Consider the following 23,620-nt stretch of genomic DNA (forward strand, 5'->3'; position numbering starts at 1 on the left):
TTTCTTAACCTCTCTGAGGCTTAGTTTCCACGCATGTAAAATGGGAACAAATAAAGCTTTAAGGGAAGTATCTGCATATGACACGCCTTAAGTGGTTGTAAATACAACAGGGGAGTTTCCATTATGATGCTTAGTATCTTCCAATTCCTTTAAAACGAATGTCTGTTGTTTGCAGAGTTGTAAGACTCTAATATATTGCAGTTGTTTTTATAATGTTATGATCTGCATACCTTAAAGTTGCACAAAATAAAATTTCTTTGAGGAAATTTATGTTACCTATAACACAAAAATTAATTGCACTATGTAATCTTAGTAAAGAAGAGAAACTCACTGTATTCCCCCATCATAAGAATTATGTAATTCAGTAACTAGAAGAATCATTCAAAATTATGTAATTCTAATGGGAATAATGAAGAAAGATTTAAATAAATGGAGAGGCACATCATTGTCTCCTTGTTGGTAGATTAGAAATACTACAGATGAAAGCACTTCTTAATTTAACAGAGATTTAATGTAATTCCAACTAAAGTACCCACATAACTGAGAAATGAAGTTAAATCAAATTAGGGTTTTTCCAAAGATTGGTATTATGTAATAAGAATGACTAGTCTCTTCATACTTTAATTTTTAAATTGCTGATTTGAGAGTTGAAGATAAATCCTTTTCGTTTTGGTTATGATGCTATAATGAGGTAATGGACACTTATGAACTCACTCTAATTTTAATTAATTGAAATAGGAATTTACCTGGGAGAACTGAGGTGGGGGGTGGGGCGGGGGCCGGAGAGGAATCTCTGTTATGCTCAGCATTATCATTGTGAGGCATTAAATGAATTCGTTCTTTAACCCACTTTGCCCAGGGCACCTCACGATGGACTGCTGAATAAAGTCTTTCTTTTTCTTCTCCTTCTACTCAATATATGTTTCAGATATATTATAGAATTAAATAAACAAGTAACACCATCCTGGGGTCTCCAGGAAGCAGACTCTGAGGTAGAAATTAGTGTGCAGGTTTATTAAGGTGCACCTATCAGAACAAGGCCTGTGAGGTCAAGAGGAATGATGCAGGAGTGGCAGAGGGAGAAATGGAGTTGGGGTGCAGGTGCAGACAACTCCACAGGGAGTTAGAATAGTGTTCAGAGTTGTCCTGAGTTGGGCTGAGATGGCTGGGCTTTCCTAACCTCATGGCCATCAGTCAATGGATGGGTCCCTCTGGGAATGACCATGACCTTGGACTAGGCAGCTCTCTGCAGTTGAAGCCTCCCTAAAAGGGCTGGTACTGAAGGCTGCCTGTGGTCAGCACACTCAGAACCTGAGGGAAAGTCTCTCCTTGAAGGAGGTCTGGTGGCCCAGCAGTGTCTGACTGATGACACTTCACTCACTTTAGAGACACATCCTGCAGTAATGACACATGCTTGATTCCACAGCAATAGGAAATCCCAGCTAAACCAGGTTTGGGGTCCTGCAGATTGAATTAGTGACCTGGACTAGACCGTGATAAACATTTGCTTGTATGTTATGGCCAGTGAGAAATGGCATTGCAAAGGGCTGAGATTTATGGCTCATTACTACATTAGTAGGGTATTCCATATGTAACACAAGAGGGCTGGCCGGTGCTGCTCAGTGGTTAGAGCATCGGCCCTCACATCTTGGGTTCAATTTCCAGTCAAGGGCATGTACCTGGGTTGCAGGTTCGATCCCCAGAGCGTGTGGGAGGCAACCAATCAATGTGTCTCTATCACATCGATGTTTTTTTTCCTCCCTCTCTTTCTATTCACCTCCCTCTCTCTCTCCCTCCCTTCCACCCTCTCTAAAATCAATGGGAAAAATATCCTCCGGTGAGGATTAACAACAAATGGAGAAGGAGGAGGAGGAGAAGGAGAAGGAGAAGAAAAGACATGAAGCTAGCTAAAGAAACCAGAAGTCACAGACCTTATGCACAGTCATCAGGATTGGCCTTGGCTGAAAACCCAAATCATCTCATCAAATGATATTTTAAAATAAAAATGTCGTTTCCCATGGTCTTAATGTTTGTGCTCCCCAAATTCCTATGTTGAAGACCTAAAGCCCAAGGTGATGGTATTAGGAGGTGGGCCTTGGAGGTGGGGCCTAGCAGGTGATTAGATCATGAGGATGGACTGCTCATAAGTGGGAGTGGAGCCCTTATGAAAGAGGCCTGGGAGAGCACCCTAGTCCTGTCCACCTTGTGAGGAAACAACAGGAACCTGCGACTGGGAAAAGGCCCTCACTTGACCATGCTGGCTCCCTCATCCTGGACTTCCAGCCTCCAGAACGGTGAGAAATAAATTTCTGTTCTTTATAATAACTGGCATTTTAGTATAATACCCTGAACAAGCTAAAATGTCACCCTATACTCCCTCCCTTAAGTGCCTTCCTATGGACACTTGTCACTTGTGTATGCCCCAAATCTTTGTACTGTATTCCCCACACTTTGCTACGGTCTTGCAGGATAATCCCCATCTTTCCAACATAAAGAAAACAACAAAACCCTTATTTCCTGGCAGCCATGCTGCCAGGATGCAGTTGTGTGATTTGGGTTCTGCCAAGCAGAAGGGCTCCTGTAAGGCTCTGCTGGGAATTGAGTGACAAAGGAAAGAGGCAGGGTCAGTGACCCTGGACCCCAAAGACCTGGTGTGGCTCTGACAGCCCCGGGGGAGGGGTTTCCTGATTCACCAGCTTCCTGACCCTGGAAGGACTAATTCTGTGTGCTGTCCTGGCAATCACTTGGGAAGCTCAGCCTAAAACCCACTTTTGATGCATCTCAAGAATCTGAAAACTCTGTTCCTCATAAACTACCTAGAGGCCAGTCAGCTTTATGCAGCTAAAACCCTGACCAAAGCATTTCCTTTCACCCACAACAGTGGATTTTGGACTTTTAAAGCCATAGTACACTTTCATCAAACAAAGTATTCTGTAGAAGTCGGTATATAATGCAGATTATAAATAGAGTTGTCTTAGCTTGATCTTTTTAACCCTCCTCATTCTAGAACTATAGGGCTCCAATGATTTCACCTATAGGAGAAAATAAGCCTCCTTAACAAGGTTATTACAGAGGATCCTTCATACCTTGGACCCAACCTAATTTGATCTACTTCACTTCCTTCCCTGCTTTCTGTTTTACAGTCCTACCCAATTAATCCCCATTTGCATGTATTGTAATAATGTGTTAGACTGGTGGAGTCAGACAGGACCTGGGTTAAACAACCTCAGTACTTGAGTTCTAGCTAGGAAAGAAATCATAGAATCCAACTATAAGAGAACATCCTATATAATAAAAGGCTAATATGCAAATTGTCCCCTCAGGAGTTTGAGCAACTGGGAGTTTGCTCGCTATGACGTGTGCTGACCACCAGAGGGCGGCATGGAACGAAGGAAGGCCCCAGCCAGCAGCCAGCAGCTGAGGGAGGAAGGCCCTGGCTGGCAGATGGAAGGCCCCTCATTGGCTCTGATCGCTGGCTCAGGGACCCTACTGGTGCACAAATTTCATGCACTGGGCCTCTAATCTATATATATATATAAAACCAAGCGACCAGAAAGACTGGAATGACCAGTTGCTATGACACACATTGCAGCCAGCCAACTGGCCCGATGGGGGCGGGGCCAGTGGCCAACCTCCTGCTGCCCCTCCCCCCAGCCGTGCATGAATTCGTGCACCGGGCCTCTAGTTTATTTATAAAATCACAGAGGTAAAAGTAATCTGTAGAAGAAATGGGCTTAGGAAAGAAGTTACAGAATAGAGTTACAGGAAGGGCCCTAGGTGTTTGGGAGTGAGGAAGGTAATGGTAATGTACCTGGGGAGGGGAAAGGGAAAGGTTCTGAAGAGTTCAGGGGAGGGAGCACACACTGTGTTCTCCACCTTAAGGGTTTTAAGGGTGGAGATTTTAGGGGAGGTCCCAGGGAAAGATCTTAATAGAATATTCAGCAGTTTTCCAGGTGTGTCCTTTCAGGGTCTAGGTCTCCACTGATTGATTGGCTGTCACCAGGCAGAGGGTCATTATTCAATGCAGCTGGTCTTGACTTCAGCTGTGGCTACTTTTGTTGCTTTTCTGGGCCTAGAACTGAATGAAATACAACTGAGGCCTAGATGTTATCTCTAGGGAGGAAAGGTCAGGAGGTCTAAACTACATGACCAGCGATATGCTAGGGGAGGAAAGGTCATCCCAGGGGCCACCTTACAATTGTCCACTGCTAGGCACTTTCTGCCCTGGTGACCTCTGTACCTGGCCCGTGGTCCTTGCTCTGCTCATGTCTGTCTAACTGCCTACCACACATGCACATCCTCCTCCAACTTTGGGTCTCCAAAACCATTCCTCTGCTCTTCCCTCTTCCTAATATGTTGGTCCTGACTCTACCTGCCAGGAAAACATCCATCCATTCTTCAAGACCCAGATCAATTATAACCTCCAGGTACCTCTCACCAATGTCTTTCACATCCTATGACTGGTCATTTCAACAGCCCTTAACCTTCACAGGCATACCACTTTCAGATGCAACTGTTCTCCAGTAATGACCCCAGGTAATCTGTGATCTTGCTGAGGCACCAATCTGAATCATGAATACACAAAGGCTGGTGAATTGTCCTGGCTTTTCCCTTCCCTCTACCCACAACATCCATTGGTGCTTCACATTGGCCAAACCTAGCAAGAATCCAGTTAGCAAAGGGAGCTTGAGAAAATGTAGCTTGTTGGGCCAGTCCAGTGGCAATACAGAGCAAAGCGGAAAAGGCAAAAACTGATCTAGGGATGGTGGAGGAAATAATTAGGTCAACAGAAACTCATAGGTGCCAGTAAGACTTCAAGGATGGGACTCGCGATTAGAATATGACAAAGGGTGGACATACTACATGTTCTGTTCCAAAGAAATTGATTTTTTTTAGAGAGGCAGTAAGCTGTCTCTGTAAGTCAAGAACAAATAAATCTATGCATCTATACACAATGGCAAATAATGGAGAGAAGTGTGACTGTAATGACCACAGTGGTTATCACAGCCACTGCCAAATGCGGGAAATGAGTGACTCATTCCTGCTACAGAGATCAAGAGGAAAGATTGAAGACAGAACTGATGGGAGATTCACTGTCCACACACATTCTCATAGCATCATTGTGATAAGAACTGCATATGACACACCCTTGACGTAACTGGCTGACAGATTCAGCCCTCAGAAGATTGAGAAAGCAGTGGGGAGAGCTGCTATTCTCAACTGACTTCCAATTAACAAGGAGGAACTGATGGGAAAAGTGGAAGTGATGGGCATTCTTGAGAGAAAATGCTCACATCATCTTTATGTTCATGGCCGCTGGGAATTAGAAACCTAGTCCAGCTGAGAATTTTATGGTTTGAGCAGAGATTTCCAAAAGGTTAAGGTGAGTTGGAGTCTATAAAAAATGTCCTTCTTCTCATCAAATAGGTTGGGAATTTCTTGAAAACAAGGTTCTGAAACACAAGTAAGTGAAGAGCTAAGAGAGAAGAATCACAACAAGCTGATGTGTTTGCACAGACAACTTTGCATTGAACGCACAGCATCTCTTTCTCATTAGTGTAAATCAGTGAGCACCTACCATGACTGGCAGGATATACATCATCAGCACAGTCATTACCAGGCTTTAAATTGGTCTACCTGTCCTGCACCGTTTCTACCCTGCAAGTCTCCCAGGAAGCCCAGACATCTGAGCCACCTACAAATAAAATACACTTGGGTCTATCTTAAAGGCTGGAACACAGAATGGACTTGGTGGGACTGAAGATTCTGGAGACCATATTCATAGGTAGTGTGAAAATATCTTTTAAAGACTTGTGGGAGAGGAATGAGCCAGCTCTAAGTCTGACTTTCACTTTTCCAGTGCCCCCTCTCTCATCCTATGACCTGAGAATGAGTGATACTTGGCCCACAATTCCTCAACCATTCTCCTATTTAACAAACAGGACTGAGCATCTACAATATACCAGGCAATGTGAGATAAGACAGTAAAATGATGTCCTCTGCACCCAGACACACTGTTAACACTGAGATTTGTGACCAATGCAATAGGAACAGAAGACAGAAAGTGTAAGTTCTTTTGGGGGAGAATAGAAGAGCTTTACAAAGAAAGCAACCTCTAGGCTGAGCCTGGAAGAATGAGTAGGACGTGGAAAAGATTCCAGGCGGAGAAAAGAACATGAGAAATGCAGGTAGAAATGAAGGGTGAGCAAATGCTTTGGGGAAGCCTCATACCCAATACTGCTCACTACTGCTAGAGCCCCAAGTACTCTGTGGAAGGGAAATTGAGGCTGGACAGGGGAGATGGGATTGTTGAAGATGCAAAGGAATTTAGATTTGCCCCTATGGACGACAGGCGTCACTGAAAACTTCTCAGCAGGACAGTGGCATTGTGGAGGACCAACGTGGGTTGGGGAGGGGAGGAGATAGCATAAATGTGAGATGAGTATAGAGAATGAGGCACTACCTGAGATTTATTTAGGACGTACAGGATTTGATGCATGTGGGAGGTGGGATAACATTCAAGTTTCATCCTTAGAAAACTTGGTACAATTCACCAAAACATGGCATCTAGAAAGAGCAGGTATAGTGGGAGAAACATAAAATAGTTGAACTCTGGACCAGCTGAGTTTGAGGAGCCTATGGGTCGTCACAGTGGAGATGACCAAGAGCGAGTTGGATACATGAGTTTAAAGCTCAGCACACAGGCAAGGGGCGGAGACAAAGAGCTAGAGGAGGCAGGACTGGCAACAGATAAAATGGATGAAATTCATGGCATAAGCCTGAGGGCTGCTCTAGATCAGCAGTATCAATATCACCTGCAGCAACGGTCTGGGCCAGCTCACACCAGCACACAAGAGGCAACTGTTAAATACTTGGGCATTTTGAAAGCTGGTTGTTAAATCCTTGGTAGCCTGGTGGGAATATATACATGACACAGAAATCAGCAAATACTATAAATCAGGCCTGCTTTCTCCACACCCCACTCCCAAAGCTGGCAACCAGCACACACCACACTTGAGAACTTGTTAATAAATGGAAATTCTCAGGCTGGACCCTAAACCTATTAAATGAGAAATGGGGGGAGTTTTCTTAAGCCCCGTGGGGGATTCAAATCCAAGGAAAGGCTGAGAATGCCCACGCTAGTCACATGGAACACAGGGTCCACACTAGCCCAGGAAGATCAGCCTGGCCTGGGACTGGATGGAAATGTGAGGCTGGGCTGCTCAGGGAAGCCCTGGCCTGCCCTTGAGGGGTGTGTGTTGTGGGGGAGGGGAGTTCCAGACCACAGAACACAACAGCAGACTGTTGAAAACCGGTCAACGTCTCTCTAAATCTGTGGTAAGATTACCGAGCCCCGTCACCTAGTCCACTCTTCTCAAATCTAAAATTACCTTTTTTTTTTTTGACAGCTTCAAAGAGATTTGGGAAGGACAGTGATCATTTAAGAGTCTGCAGTGCATTGCTTTGGTGTATGGTGCTGACGGGGAACAGCGTTTACCACCCCAATATATGTCTTTTTTCTTTGGATATTAATTAATTTAAGCTGTTTTATTATTATTATTATTATTATTATTATTATTATTATTCATTTTAGAGAAAGGAAGGGAGAGCGAGAGAGAACACCCATGTGAGAGAAACATCGATTGGTTGCCTCCCGAATGTGCCCCGACGGGGATCGAACCTGCCACCTCTTGGTGTGCAGGATGAAGCTCCAACCAATTGAGCTATGCTGCCCAGGGCTAAGCAGGTCATTTTTAAGGAAAAGACTCAGGAAGAACCTTTGACCTACCCTCAAACTGCTTGGAATTTAGATAAACAGGACATAAGCCAGGAAGGGAGTTTTCGTGACAGATAACTACAGTTTAAGATGTACACTGGGACAGACAGGGAGGAAGCTAACCAGGCCCCTCTGATCTAAGTGCTCTCTGTGTCCCATGTGAAAGTGGCCCAGCAAACAATGTTTGCCAAACGTTTGCTTTTCCATTCCATGTGAATTGCCTACCTTCCCTTTGAAGTCCCCAACCACTACCCCTCTTTATCCTCCGGCTCAAGAGGGTTTTAAACCTCAACCCTCCTCACTCACATGGGCCTACTGAACCCCTGTATGTACATATATAATTAAATTTGGTTATTTTCTCCTGTCAATCTGTCTCATGTCAATTTTATTATTAAACCAACCAGAACTAAGAGAGAAAAGAAGAGAAACTTCCCCCTCCCCTACAGGGCCAAGTGAAAACTTTAAAATCTGACTAAGAAAGGCTGGGACAGTCTGTTAAAACTGGCATCTTCTCACTTACCATTGAAATGACCTTACTTAGAATTAGGCTTTGTTTTCTGGTTTCACCTTTCAAATAAGTGATCATAATATTGGCAATCTGATTTTACTAGTCTCTACTACTTTATCACAATAAAGGTTAAACACCAATGAAATTAGCAGTGAAAACTAATGTCTATGTGAAAATGGCCACAAATTGCCTGGAGTACTGAGGACACATTTCAAGTTGTTTTGGCTTTTTTAATTGAATGAGACCGCATCATGTCATTGTTTTGATTTAATATTTTATGTGATTAATTTGTAGCATTTTATAGTAGAAATAACACCTGACTGAGTTTGCATTTTCATTGATATGCCCCTAGGAAAGCCAAAAACCTCTTTGCTTATCTGTAAAACTGAACTAGGTGTCATTGGATTAGGTGTCATTTCTGGCCACTTATACCTATACTGAGGCCCAATGCATGAAATTCGTGCAAGAGTAGGCCTTTTTTCCCTCAGCTGCTGGCATCAGCTTCCCTTTGGCACCCGGGACCCGGGCTTCCCTCACAGCCCAGGCTTCGTCCTGAAGGTCATCCAGAAGGATGTCCGGAAGGACATCCGGTCTAATTAGTACATTACACTTTTATTATTATAGATGTTTTTGTATTCAACATATTGTTGGTCATTAAGTAATAAATATTCTTTGTAAAAATCAAAACAACACAAAAATATATTAACAAAAAGAGTCTGTTTCTATTATAGACTGAATATTTGTATCCCCACTCAATTACTATATTTAAGTCATAACTCCCAGTGTGATGGTATTTGGAAAAGGACCTTTTGGAGGTAATTAGCTTTAGATGAGGTAGGTCATGAGAGTGGGGCCCTCATGATGAGATTAGTAACTTATAAGATGTGATAATCTAAGAACTTGCTTGCTCTCTTTCTCAGCCAGATGAGTGCACAGCTGGAAGGGGGTGTCTGCAAGCCAGGAAGGTGCCTTCACCAGGACCCAAACATGCTGGCACCTTGATCTTGGACTCCCAGTCTCAAGAAATATGAAAAAATATACCACCCAGTTGATGATACTTTGTGATAGCAGACCAGGCTGAGTGAGACACTTTCTAACCCTTTCCCACCCGTGGACAAATTCCATTAACCAGTAAGAATGTGTCCTTACACACACACGCACACACACACACACGCACATGCACACACACACACAGTTTTACTGAAATGAGTAAGATTACACATACAGTGGGGCCTTGACTTACAAGTGTCCCGACTAACGAGTTTTTCGAGATATGAGCCATCTCTCGGGTGATTTTTTGCTTTGAGTTGCGAGCTAAAATTCGGGTTACAAGCCAGCTTCAGATACTCCACCGCTAGTTGGCGCAGCAATATTAAAATATTTCTTCTAATTAATTTCCTTTCAATGTGCATGAATCCCTGCACCAGGCCACTAGTTGTTAAATAATACTGCTATGAACATAGGGGTGCATATATTCTTTCTGATTAGTGCTTCGGGATTTGTAGTATACATTCCTAGAAGTGGGATAGCTGGATCAAATAGCAGTTCTATTTTTAATTTTTTTTTTTTGAGAAAACTCTATACTGTTTTCCATAGTGGCTGCAACCTTTATTCAAACATCTTTTAATCCATGCCCAATTAGTTCTCTAAATTGAGTTGTATGAAATGGCTAAAAATATGAAAATGAAAGACAACAGAGAGCAAACATTATTGGAATCCTACTGAAATAAGTTCCTCTTCCTCACTGTAACAGCCAGGAAAGACAACGTAATTAAAACCAAACAATCCAGCAAGAATGGAAACTGAAACAAAACGACTTTATGAAAATCAGTTTCTCAGAGTTCCCGTAAATTGATTATTTGTATGTGGAGGGGACTGGTCAGATATCCAGTACCTCTAATAGCAGAACAGTCACCATGGAAAATAACTACTAAGACCGTTCACTTTCTTTCTAATTCAAAGCTCATCAAAGGCACCTTTTGAAAAAGCAGTGTGTTTTCTTTGCCCTACAAATTCCAAAGCAGCAGACAGGATTCCCCACCAGGCACTGGCTCCCAGGGTAGATCAATATCCTGGCACTGTGGTTTACAGTGAAGCAAGCTATGAATCCAGTCGGAAGAAACAGGCTAGACCTGGGCCTCCCCTTGTGATTGACTGAGTTTCTGGGCCTTTATAGGTTTCTGGGCAAGTTCCAACTAGCTAGGTATCGTGACATTAGCAACAAATGTGACCTTCTAGACTGGTCATATAAGTCATGACATTTTAGAGTGCAGTTAGCACTGGGAGGAAGCTGAGATCACCGAGTGCATGGACGGCAGGTAGGGGGCACTCCCTCCCCCCTGACATTGGGGGATTGATCATCAGTTGCGGCGCTATTTCCCAATGGGGTACCACAGAATCCTTTTTCAATACACCGCTCCAACCTTCAAGCAGAGCTGGCTTTAATCTGATTCCATCAGTGAAGAAAGTGAAGCCCAAAGGCTACGTTACCTACCGAAGGTCAACTTCCCAACAGCATGCCAAAAACCTACATTCTTATTCCAAATAGGAGGGTTACTATGTTCTGTATTCCCTAGAGCTTCCAGACATCAACAGGAGAGGCAAGAGCAGAAATATTCAGACGAGAGTTTCATTGTCTCAGTGAGACAGAGCTGATTATTTTCACTGCCAGGGTTAAGGAGTTATACTTCCTATCTGTTCATCTAATATGTTGTCAGTCTTTTTGTTTTGGGGACCGTTCTGACTGTAGGTCAACCATGTGTAACCCTTACCTGGAGCGCACTGTTTTCTGTTTGTAACTCCCCATGTAAAAGACTCCTAAGAAACCTAAGGCCTAGTCAGGTAAAAATAGTTTCCCAATGCCACCCAGGGCTCAAACGAGAATGTGATCTTCTGACACCCTGTTTAGCCTGTCTAACTGGCCGATCATTTGTCCCAGCTCTTCAACTGCTCTAGTTCCTTAAACTTGAAAAGGCTGTACACTCACTAAGAAATTAAAGAGTTCTCCTGACTGTAGAGGCAGTAGCCATAGCAGCCGAAGGTCAATGCTCTCAAATGGAGGTGAGATTGAGTCTACACCCTGGGGATAAGAGGTCACAAGCTGTCAATCAGTAATGCTAAATCAAGTCAAAACGTAGCAACAATAATTGATATGATTAAGGTATGACTTTAGAAATGTCTTCATAAGCCTGGCCTATGAAATATGATTCCTTGGCTTGAAATGTTCTGAAATTAAATCCAAGTGGGTTAGATATAAGACATGTTTGAGACAAATGAATCTGTAACCAGGTTCTTCAAAACTACATCGATACAGGATGGGGCAAAAGTAGGTTTATAGTTGTAAACATACAAATAGTTTATTCTTATATTATTATTTATTAATTACAGTATTGTTCCCCATATGAACAACTGTAAACCAACTTTTGCCCCACCCTGTACATGAAGATTCAACCCATCCACAAATACGATGCATGTGTCACCAGCCAGGGGCTCTGATCAACTCTTTTTTTTTTTTTTTTTTTAAATATATTTTATTGATTTTCCACAGAGAGGAAGGGAGAGAGATAGAGAGTTAGAAACATTGATGAGAGAGAAACATCGATCAGCTGCCTCCTGCACATCCCCTACTGGGGACGTGCCTGCAACCCAGGTACATGCCCTTGACCGGAATCGAACCTGGGACCTTTCAGTCCGCAGGCCGACGCTCTATCCACTGAGCCAAACCGGTTTCGGCTCTGATCAACTCTTAATGTCCATTTTCCTGAGAACAGAATGTGCCTGAAAAGTTTCTGAAGCAAATGCAACATCTGCCTTTTTTAACATCTAATGTGCCTGTATATTGTAAAGGTGAATGATGGAATGCAACAAACCTTACAAACCCCCAAGCAGAGGACATAATAATTCCCCAAAAGGAGATGCTACAGCAACTTTCATACTCCTCCTGAGGACACAGTAGTTGGAGCTGAGCGGACCGTAGGCATGCAAGGTGCCCTGCTCAGCATGACTCATACGTTTCCCAGGGAGCTCTGCAGGAAGTAGATGGCAATGAATCACAGGGCTCAGGAGTGGAAAATACAATGTGATTCACATTAACTGAAAGAAAGGTTGAAGGAGAATAAACAACTAATAATGAAAGCCATACACATACTCTCACGCATCAGCAAATACCACACTGAGCGTGTCAGCGTAGCTTCTGCTTTTCCAAAGTTCAAAGAAGAAAGAAAAGGCAAATTTTCTAAATAAAAGCCTAATAAGTCTATGGAAAAACTGAACCACTATAATGCATAATGTAGTTACATAAAAAGACATGAATTATTTTCAGTGAAGTTGGTATTAGTTATAAGAAAAAGGGAGCCAATGTATTATTTTTCACTCAATCTCTAACAGTCCTTCATATATATTTTTAAATTGTTGTTGCATACTATAAAACTTTAAAATCTTAATTTTGCTTAAACTACACTCTATCTCTGCAGAGAAAATTCTTGCCCCATCATAAACCTCTCAAGTAGTATCATTTCATTTCTCAATAATGAGTTATCTAGGAAAGCAGGGGAATGAAAGTTGGGCTCCTCAGAATCCAATCAACAAGCAAGTAAAAATTAAACAAGCAAACAAAAAAAAAGCTTCAAATCTACTGGAATCAATCACTGAAAATAAGGAGATCCCTGGAAACAATGAGTGGAGCCACAGAACTTAAAGTAAGAGCCTATTAATAATCCATGTGGACACAAATTTTGAATTTGTGTTGAATTTGAATTGGTTAGTTACAAGAAAACATAACCAGGTTTACAAAACATAAAATGAAGTTAATATTTGGGTAGAATTTGGTTTATTTGAGCACTCGATTGGCCAACTAAATTGTAAAATCGGTATAGACCAGAAATGGAATGACTTGACAGTGTGGGATAGGGAGGTTTAGAGTGGGTGTCTTGGGTGGGGGCGTTATGTGACCACACCAGCTGCTGTGAGCTGTTGTTGTAATCAGTGGCGATGTTAGGGAATAAAATGTCACCTTTTTTGGAAAACGGCACAGGTCAGTGAAAAAGCAGAGTCAGGTGTGTGGAAGCACTGGGGAGGGAGATGAACAGGGGAAAGAAAAGCAGAAGTAGGCAATGTGATCACACACACACACACACACACACACACACACATATACACACACACACCACAGACACACCACAGACATATGCATACTTCCAGGAAGCTGAGCCCCCAGGCAAATAGCCTGGGTCAGGCCTTAAAATGTTTTATTTTTGTCTGAATTTTCCAATGTGGAGTCTTCTTGGGCTGAGTGAACCAAATGGCTGAAATCTCCACTTTATGTTTTGTTGTGTGAACTCTGACACACATCTGCACTCCCATTTGCCAGTAAGAACCAAACCAAACAAAACAATGTCAGGAAGAGCATTTTGGTCTCAAATATTTTGGTCTCCGGATCTTGTAGTTAATGCTACCATTTTCTATTCTGACCTATTTAACAAAACTTACAGTTTGCCAAGACTGAAGAGATTCGTCATCATTTCAAATCACCCATCAGGAAGGCATTTTATAACATTTTTAAATGTTCTATAACTTATTTATCTTTTATTTCCAAATATCAAAATTCCTAAAATGTGCAGAAACCAAACCCCAGGTAATAAAGACTATGTATTATTTTCCAGTTAAATTTTTTCAATATTTTTGGTTATAAAATTATGATACAAGTATGTGGACATTCAAATCTAATGGTTTTGGTAAATTTAGAATACTTTTTTTTTTTTTTACTGCAAAAGCAATACAAGTTTGTTATAGAAGTATAACAAAATAGATTACTAAAATAAATAAATAAAAAATTTAAAAACTATAGGTCCATTGTTAATCCTCTGTAGTACATCCTTCCAGAATTTTTATGAACCCATCTGTCTCTACCTCTATTTTTTTTTATTTCATAAACCTTATTATAACCTGACATGTATTGTATATTTGTTTGCTTTATTATTTATTGTCTATTCCTCCCATGGTGAAGAAAGCCTCTCGGGGGAAAGCACGTTGCCACCTTTGCATACCACTAATGCCCTCAGCCTCACACAGTGCCTGATGCATATTACAGTTCATAAAGATTTACTGAACGAATGAAAGACTCAATAGTTGGTACTCACTAAATATTTGAGAAAAAAAAAAAAAAGAAATCCAGTTAGTACAAGCCAACCTGTCCAGAGTCATGGAGAAGGCAAAGTGAACTGAAACATCTTTCTTTTCCACCTTATTGTTCTTTACTCCATTAGCTATTGGCTAAATTAGCCCATTACTTTCTGTTTGAACTCATCAAATTTAGCTATAGGCATCTATATGGGTTCACTCATTATATGAGACATCATAAAAGCATGGATTTGGTGGGAAGTGGGAGGCAACTCCACAAATGGACGGAGTGTGCCCCAGCCAGGGTCAATGTGGAGTGGGTGAGAATGGGAAAGGCTGTTGTATAGCACACACGTACCCATGCTCATGCCACAACGGGGTGTCTGAACACGTCTGTGCATCCCTCCGCTCTCAAGGTCTGGCATACACTGTCAGGCGGACACAGAGCAACTGCCTCTAGCCCATGCCCAAAGAGGAAGTTGAGGAAATTCTGCAGTAACTGAAGAAAGGAAGATAATATAAGCCCTTTCATGTTTTTCTTTAGCCAACATCTGGGAATTTTCCCCCAGTTTCCCATTCACAGAGGAAAAGTGGTCAAGGAAGTATGTCTTGATTTAATAAAGGCCAATTGTGTCTGTACCAGACAATGCCTCTTTCTGGCAAAAGATTTAAAATCTGATCTTGCTATTCCCTTTCATTCTTTCGTGAAGATGTCCACACTATAAAACAATTCCAGAGTGTGCCATTCTAATGGCATGTTAGGGAAGTGATGGGGGCTAGACTTCTAAAAAATTTTCTTTGGAAATAATTTTGAACTTACAGAAAAAGAATTAAAATATGCCCACAGTGGTAATCTGCTCATTCACACAATTGCTTTTCCTTTCCTGTCTCATTTCCCCACTCCCCTAAGATTTTGCCTTGAATCATCTACCAAATAAATTACTTGGACCTAAATCCTTGTTTCAGGGTCTATTTTGAGGGGATCCCATAGTAAATAGCCACCAAGAAATAAAACTTATTGATTAGCTCATACATCTGGTACCTCCTGCTCAAACCTTATGCATTTATAAAGATGGCAACAAGCCACTAAGTCCACAGGCAATTAATAGTACTAATAAGGCATATGGTTTCATTAATGGGCTAATTAGAATGCTCTACTGCAGGGGTGGGGAACCTTTTTTCTGCCAAAGGCCATTTGGATATTTATAACATCATTCTCAGGCCAGACAAAAGTATCAACTTAAAAATTAGCCTGCTATATTTGGTCAAACATTTAATTAACTCACCCCTAACACCTTGGCAGGGCCAGACCAAATGATTTTGTAGTCCTTATATGGCCCACGGACCAAATGTTCCCCACCCCTGCTCTACTTGGCATATAAGGTGCCATTGCTAAGATGCTAGCATCAAGGTCTGTGTTCACTTGCTTGCTTGCTTGGCCTATGCATGGACACAGTATAAATAACTTACAAGTGTTTGGAAAAAATATTTAATCATTCGAGGCTTAGGTTTCTTCCACAGACCACAGGGCTAAGAACACAGCAGTCAAGCCTCCCTCAGCATATGCTTTATGACTTATAACTCACCAACAGCATAAAAACTGCAAGTCTTTTCCATGCTAACTTGGAAAAGTCCTGTAAATTTATGACAGCAAATTCCAACCAACAGAAAAGCTTTTGCCTCTTCTCCTTCCAGCTGAATTGTATTCGTGCCAGACACGAGAGCCAAGGTACTGAGAGAATCAAGAAATGACATTTTTACAGAATTCAGATCTTTCTCCTAAAATGTAGGAAAATAAACACATCAATGCAAGTGACAATTTATTCATCCCACTTGCTGCTCATACTTCATTCTGACGAGCATGAGCAACTGGTATGCGCAGGTGCCACGTCTAACCAACGGAGGCAGCTGCCAAGGTGGTCACAAGTTGTCCTTGTGGGAGGAACAAGCTCAACAGCTCCACACACCTCACGAGTCCACAGTGATCGAAGCTATGGGATGTGATAAGGCGACAATCCCAGCTGAGGTATGAGCTAACAAAGTGGTGTGCATCTTTTAATAACCATGTCCGCTCCCATTAATAACAACCTAGAACAGTGATGGCGAACCTTTTGAGCTCAGCGTGTCAGCCTTTTGAAAAACCCTAACTTAACTCTGGTGCTGTGTCACATATAGAAATTTTTTGATATTTGCAACCATAGTAAAACAAAGACTTATATTTTTGATATTTATTTTATATATTTAAATACCATTTAACAAAGAAAAATCAACCAAAAAAATGAGTTTACGTGTCAGTGTCATAGGTTCGCCATCACTGACCTAGAATATCAAGGAATTGGAATTATGCCCAAAGTGGTAACTAAAACTGGCATTGGTAAAGATTTCTACGTTTCACATTTTATTCGCCCAACTTGGCAGAAGGCAAAGGAAGCATGCAGAGTGCCTTTCTGAACCGAAGCCAAGGCCAACAACAGGAACTTCCCCAGTGAAGACAGAATATACCTCTTTGCCTCTTGGCTTGGTTTTGGCCACGTGACTTGCTTTGGTCAATGCAATAACGCAAAAGTGCCAGCGAGGAAGCTTCTCGGGTTTCCGTCTGCACCCTGTGCTTCTGCCATGATCAAAAGAGCTTCCCTCCGGTAGCTTCAGCCACTGCTGGACTTAGAATGTTCGCAGGTGCAGCAGGCCTGAACCTAGACCTTGGCAAGAATCCAAGTCTCGCTGGGCCTGTGCAGGAAGCAGAGTCACCCAGCTAAGTCCAGCCTGGATCAGCCAGTCCCCCCACATACATCAGCCCTACCCACATCAGCCAAACCCCAGCCAACCTTTAGTTGGTGAGCTAAATAAATGCTTATTATGAATGTGCACACTGACTTTGGGGTAGTGTGTTGCACAGCAAGAATTGATGCAGAGCCCTAGCTGGTTTGGCTCAGAAGATAGAGTGTCAGCCTGTGGACTGAAGGGCCCCGGGTTTGAATCTGGTCAAGGGCACATTGCCCAGGTTTCTGGCTCAATCCCCAGGGGGGCATGCAGGAAGCAGCCAATCAATGGTTCTCTTTCATCATGGGAGAGAGATGTTTCTATCTCTCTCTCCCTCTCCCTTCATCTCTAAAATCAATAAAAATATTTTTTAAAAAGAAAAGAACTGATGCAGAAAACAAATGGGAAGCTCAGGAAGCCAAGGGGAAAAATGAACAACAGGTTTTTCTACTTTCCTTCCCTGGACAAATGGGTGGCAACATGCAGGACCCAATTATGAAATTCACTATTACTTTTAAAAGGTCCCCATGATTTCTCTATAAATACCCCAACTTCTGTGTCCCTTAGTGGGACAAGTCCAGGATGTATCCTACACAGTCTGTCACAAACCCCAGTAAGATTGACCCCAATTGCCCACAGTGATCACCTGCTCACTGTCACAACCTGAATGGCCTGTCTCCTCCCTTCCCAATCCCATCGCTCAACTCCCTCACTGTGCTTCCGGGAATCACTGCCCATACAAATACCTGCACCCTAATTCTTGACCCAAACGAAGACACAGCTCACTTTTACAAATAATGAACATTCATCAGCATTTCAATGTGCTAGGTGCTGTGACACCCAGATGACTTCACTTCTCGGTGCCTCAGTTTTCTCATCTATAAAATGGGGACAAAAACAGCGCTGTTGTGAGGAAAGAACATGTAACGTGCCTAAGACAGGACCCAACTTACAGCTGCTGCTTTCAAGCAAGACTTGCTTCTCCTTATGATGATCAGACTTCTAAGCTGCACCTGCTGGTGTTGGAAAGAACAGGTGGATGGAGAAAAAGAATGAGGAGAAAAGGAATGAATTCCATCTTAGCGAAACCAACTTAAATCTCAGTCAGCTGATGGCAGCACAGACCCCTAACTGAACAGTGAACAGGGAGGACAAAAGCTAAAGCGAAGGATTCTCCATCGATGGTGTTTGGTTAGGAAAGTTCTGTTGCATGGAGGGAGGAGACACCTGAGGACCCGAGGAGATAAAGGAGGGGCGTCCAGGGGAAGAAGCCGGTGGGGTTGTGTTTTTTGGTGCAGGTGACCAAGCATGGGAGGGGTTCCCAGAGGAACTGCCTGAGTGAGTAATATTTCCAATGGGCTTAGCAGTGACGAAGGACTTGTGAGACGGCATAGGGACACCAATAAGCCAACCACAAGAATGTATCTCCCCTCCATTCCCTAGGAAAAATGTCTTATCTACCTTCTAATCACTTTTTTTTCTTTTTATAAAATATATTTTATTGATTTCAGAGAGGAAGATGGGGGCGGGGGGAAGAGAGAGAGAGTGAGCGATAGAAACATCAATGATGGGAGAGAATCACTGATTGGCTGCCTCCTGTATGCCCTATATGAGGGATGGAGCCTGCAACCCGAGCATGTGCCCTGACTGGGAATCGAACCATGACCTCCTGGTTCATAGGTTGATGCTCAACCACTGAGCCACACCAGCCAGTCTCTAACCACTTTCTAGCAGATGTGGAAACCACTTCTCCGCACCTACAGTTGGTCAAGATTTGGCGGATACATGACCTTCCTGGGGTGGTGGTCATGAGCGACATTGCCATCTTGCTCCCACAGCCCACAGGCACAAAGGTAGTTGCCAAGCAACTGGACAGAGGAGGAAATCACCCCATCCTGACAGGGAAATTTCCACTCCAGAACCCCTTGCAAGACCACCTTTTTCACAAGCCTGCTTTTCCACACAAGCCCACCTTGTCCCAGCTTATAAAAGTAGCCAAGCAAAGCAAGCCTCTGAGTGCTCAAGCATAAGCTTAATAGAATCTGTCTGGAAATTTCTCTGGGGGTTTCTCTCAATTTCTATCTTGTGGAACCCAAGAACCCCAACACCAGTACTGTTTGGGTCTGATGGGCAGAGGACTAGGCTTGCTCCAGACACTATCAGAGCACTCCTTGGGGTACTGTGAAATAGGGCGCTCAAACCTGGCCTCTGGGGGCCTCATGACTCCTCTACTCTGTGTCCATTGCGGCATCTTATTCTCTCTTCTCAATCCAGTTCATTTTCTCTTGTTATAAATCATGCAAATGGTTTCCTTTCCACAATCTCTATTGTAATGGTAGTTCCCTCAGCACAATATTTCCATTTTACTTGGTGTTGTAGGTTGCAGAGATGGCCACAGTTCTCCACCGTCCCTGAATGCCTGCTCTTTGCAAGATGGCTTTGCAACTCTTCCCATCAAGGCCTCCTTCTCAGGGAGACAAGTCTATATCATTAGAGATGAGTCTATTTCTCATCTTGAATCTGGACTGACCTGTGACCTGCTTTGGGCCAACAGAATGTGGCAGAAATGGCCTTGTGTTATTCTCAAGCCTCAGGAAGCCATGCATGTTCACTTTGCTGGAGCCCTGACTAACCTGCTGAAGGGTGAGAGACACATAGAGATAGGAGCCATCCCACTGAGGCCATCCTCGACCAGTCAGCTCCCAGTCAACCTGGAAGCTGACTGAAGACTCGAGAGGCAGCCCAGCTGACCTAGCTAGACCGGCTGAGCCCAGCCCGCACTGCCCACCTACAGAATCATGAACTAAATAAATGGCTATTATTTGAAGCTACTAAGGTTTCGAGTGGTTTGTTAGGCAGCAAAAGCTAACTGGTAGATTAGGCAATATAAATATAATTAAGGAATTATACTTATCTAACAGTTTGCCTGCATTTATTTATCCTTCTCAATTAAAAAAATCCTCATATTCTAATCCTGCTGCTGCATCCATTATTATTGGAGCCTTATCCTATATAATAATCCTATATAATAAAAGCCTAATATGCTGTGTCCGGTTGTCCATTCAACCAATCAAAGCGTAATATGCTAATGATATACTAAGGCCGCTCAACTGCTCCCTATGACGTGCACTGACAACCAGGGCGCAGATGCTCTGACCGGTAGGTTAGCTTGCTGCTGGGGTCTGGACGATCAGGACTGAGCGAAATGGGCCAGACATGCCCTGGAGCCCTCCCATGGTCCCTCCCCGGCTGGCCAACCTCTGTGTCCCTCCCCAGCCCCGATCGTGCACTGGTGGGGTCCCTCAGCCTGGCCTGCACCCTCTCGAAATCCGGGACCCCTGGGGGGATGTCAAAGAGCTGGTTTCAGCCTGATCCCGCAGGCATAAAAGGCTAATATGCAAATCGACAGAATGGCAGAACAACCAATTGCTATGACATGCACTGACCACCAGGGGGCAGATGCTCAGTGCAGGAGCTGCCCCCATGGTGGTCAGTGTGCTTCCACAGGGGGAGTGCCACTCAGCCAGAAGCCGGGCTCGTGGCTGGAGAGCACAGTGGCGGTGGCGGGAGTGTGCAGGCTGGCTGAGGGACTCCCCCTCCTCGAGTGCATGAATTTCGTGCACCGGGCCTCTAGTAACTAATAAGCATAGGGAAAGTATTGGACATTTTACCGTAGACAATGTAAAGAGTTGTTCAGTGTTCTCAAGCGGCTGCCATGACAGGCACACACATATATAAATACAAGGTGAAAGACAAGTGCCACCAATCCTATGGCAAAGGCTGACCAGAATGTATGCAGAAGTTACATATGCCATATTTCAACATTCACATCAAGGTCAATTCTCCAATTTCACATCTGAAAATATTTTCCACTTGGATAACAACCTAGTAAAAAGTAGTGTCTCAGAGCCCTGCCAGTTCCTGGTATTGTTTAGTTTACTGTTGCATTTTATTGAAGTTACTTATTCATAAAAGTTACACACAAAGATGTTTTATCTAACAGGAAAGATAGAGGAAGTGAAGAAGAAACCTCTGGCCTCCAAAGACAAACCTTTAGCATCAAGATAAGTCTCATGCCCAGAATTTTGCACTTCTTATCATCATCCTCAAAAAAAAAAAAATCACATACAATGCTCTTTGGTATTTATTTAACTGGCATTTATTCATTGTCTACCACAGGTTAGAGTTTGTGCTATAAGAAATGAGGGAAATAGGACATAGGCCAAGCCCTGACATCAAGGAGCCTGAAGTCAAACAAAAAATGGAAATATTGATGATATAGAATCATTTAATTCACAAATGATTATTACTTTACATGATATAAAAAAAAAAAATCTCCTGTAACCAGAGAATCTAAACTCATGGAGAGAAAGCAGATGGCTTCCTGAGAGAACTGCATGTTTAAACCAATACCAACCACATTGATCTAGGGTTCAAATTAAGGAAACAGAGTCCCAACACACTATGCAAAGTTATTTCTCCAAAGTTACTCTCCTGTCCCCAAATCGGTTTGCTTTCTCTAAGAACAGTTATGTCTGAGGGGCAGGAAAGTCCCAGCTCCTGGGCCAGAAGGAGGGAGCAGTTGGGGCATGGGTGGCTCTCACAAGCCCTTAGTTCAAATCCCATCTCGTTGTGTGGCCTTGGGTAAGTCACTTCATCTTATTTGTAAATGAGTGTAATGACATCTACCTTAGGTGGTGCCTTAGCGGGTTTCAATGAGATCACTCAAAACAATGACAATGTTTGTTTTGCTCCTGAATCTGCTGGGGGGCAGGGCTCAGCAGGAAGATTCATCAAGGCCAGTCTGTCCCAGCTTTACTCAGCATGAATGGGAGCAGCTCCAAGGCTGGGGATGGAGCCTTGCAAAGCTGCACTCACAGGTCAGTGGGATTTAGGTGGGGTTGTCGGCTGGAGTATCTCCACATGGCCTTCCTGTGGAGCCTGGGCTTCCTCACATCACGGTGGCTGGTCTTAAAGGCAAGTGGCCCAAGAGAATGAGAGAGCCAGGTGGACACCATGTCACCTATGCTGATCCCCACTTTGAAGTTACTCATGTCACTTCTGCCCATTCTCTCGGTCAAGTCAGTCACTGAGTCCCACACAGATTCCACCAAGAGAAGAAAAAGTAAAATTCTTGGCTTGAGGGGTGTGGGAAGATTCTGGAAGAGCAACAATAATTCTGTGGCCATTTTTGGAAAATATGATCTGTCCTAGTGACCTATATTGATATCCCTTTCATGCTAATTTCCTTTCAATGTGGAGATCTATGATTATATGAAAAGAAATAGATGAGAATTGGGGATGAGAAGAAAGGTAAATAGGAAATATATGAGAAAGGGAGAAAGAGGAGTAAGGCTTTTACGGTGGGGTGGGGCCCCACCATCATGACTGTCCTCTCTCAGTCACTGACCCGGTTGTTCGTGCCCCCTGCTATCCCCCCATCTAGGATGTGGGCAACAACACTTCCTATCTCATAGTGCTATTGTGATAATTCAATGAAGTAATCCATTAAAGTGCTTAGAGTGGTGCCTGGCACATAGTGATCCATAAATGTGAGCAGTTGTATTTTATGTTCTTGGGGCTCCTGAGCTTTCCTGATCTTGGCTTGGCCCTGTGGTCAATGCATTACAAACTGAATCCTTCCGATAACCTGGAAACAGGTTCGCATCCAGCCCTCTGACGAGGGAAGTTACACCCACACCAACACAACTAAGCTAGAACACACGGTATTCCCATCCTAATGAAGAACTTGGCAATGAAAAGCAATCGTTGCTTGCCACACACTGGGTTTTATAATTTGTTACATACCCTTCACAGCAGCATTTCTTCTCGTCTCCCAACTTAGTCCAGCTCCAACCTCCCCAACATCGTCAAGGACTTGCACATTTTATTTTTTCCAGAAGTTCAGAAGTCCGGATCTCTTGTGTCCATCTACAACACAAAGAATCAAATATTTAGAGTTTCTAATGCATTTAAAAAAAATACCATGAACACCACACAGAGGACTTGCCTCCTCACTTGGCCCTGAGAGGATGCCCTGAGGGACAGGAGCGCAGTGAATGGCTTCCCATCCTATTCTGATCCCTCATCCCGACCTCTGAGCCAGGTGCCTGAAGAGGGACCTTCTTTACAGAATGTTCTCTAAATCCCTATGCCAATGCTCCGATTTCTAAAACTCCAAACAGTCTTCCACTTAAAAAGAAACAAACAAAAAAGGCACTAATCAGCAATGGTTAGTCAATTCGTATTTTCATTCAATTAAGTGACAATTTGTGTATTCCTTTACCCCTTGCATCAAATTAGCTCATACAAATTTAAACAGTCCTGCAATCTTCTAGTCTAGGATTTAAAGATAGAAATAACCTGAATATGAAATTCTAAAATGATCCCCTATTTCATTTTTTTTTTTGCATCAATACCATACCTTTTCAAAATTAAGTACATAAATGCAGTCATCT

The 23,620-nt window shown here is 43.0% G+C and overlaps 1 protein-coding gene across 5 annotated transcripts in view; it reads right to left on the reverse strand.

Annotated features, from left to right (window-relative positions):
* RIN2 (Ras and Rab interactor 2) overlaps positions 1-23,620 on the reverse strand; it is a 225,786-nt gene that overhangs the window by 165,925 nt on the left and 36,241 nt on the right. For all 5 annotated transcript variants that reach the window (XM_070419847.1, XM_070419840.1, XM_070419838.1 and 2 more), the window contains exon 2: positions 22,971-23,093. The gene's annotated coding sequence lies outside the window, so the exon portion shown is untranslated. The remainder of the gene's footprint in view (positions 1-22,970; positions 23,094-23,620) is intronic.

Source organism: Myotis yumanensis, unplaced genomic scaffold, assembly GCF_028538775.1.
Source record: "Myotis yumanensis isolate MYYU_CA2020_CCGP unplaced genomic scaffold, mMyoYum1.0.hap1 SCAF_7, whole genome shotgun sequence".
NCBI classification, from domain to species: domain Eukaryota; kingdom Metazoa; phylum Chordata; class Mammalia; order Chiroptera; family Vespertilionidae; genus Myotis; species Myotis yumanensis.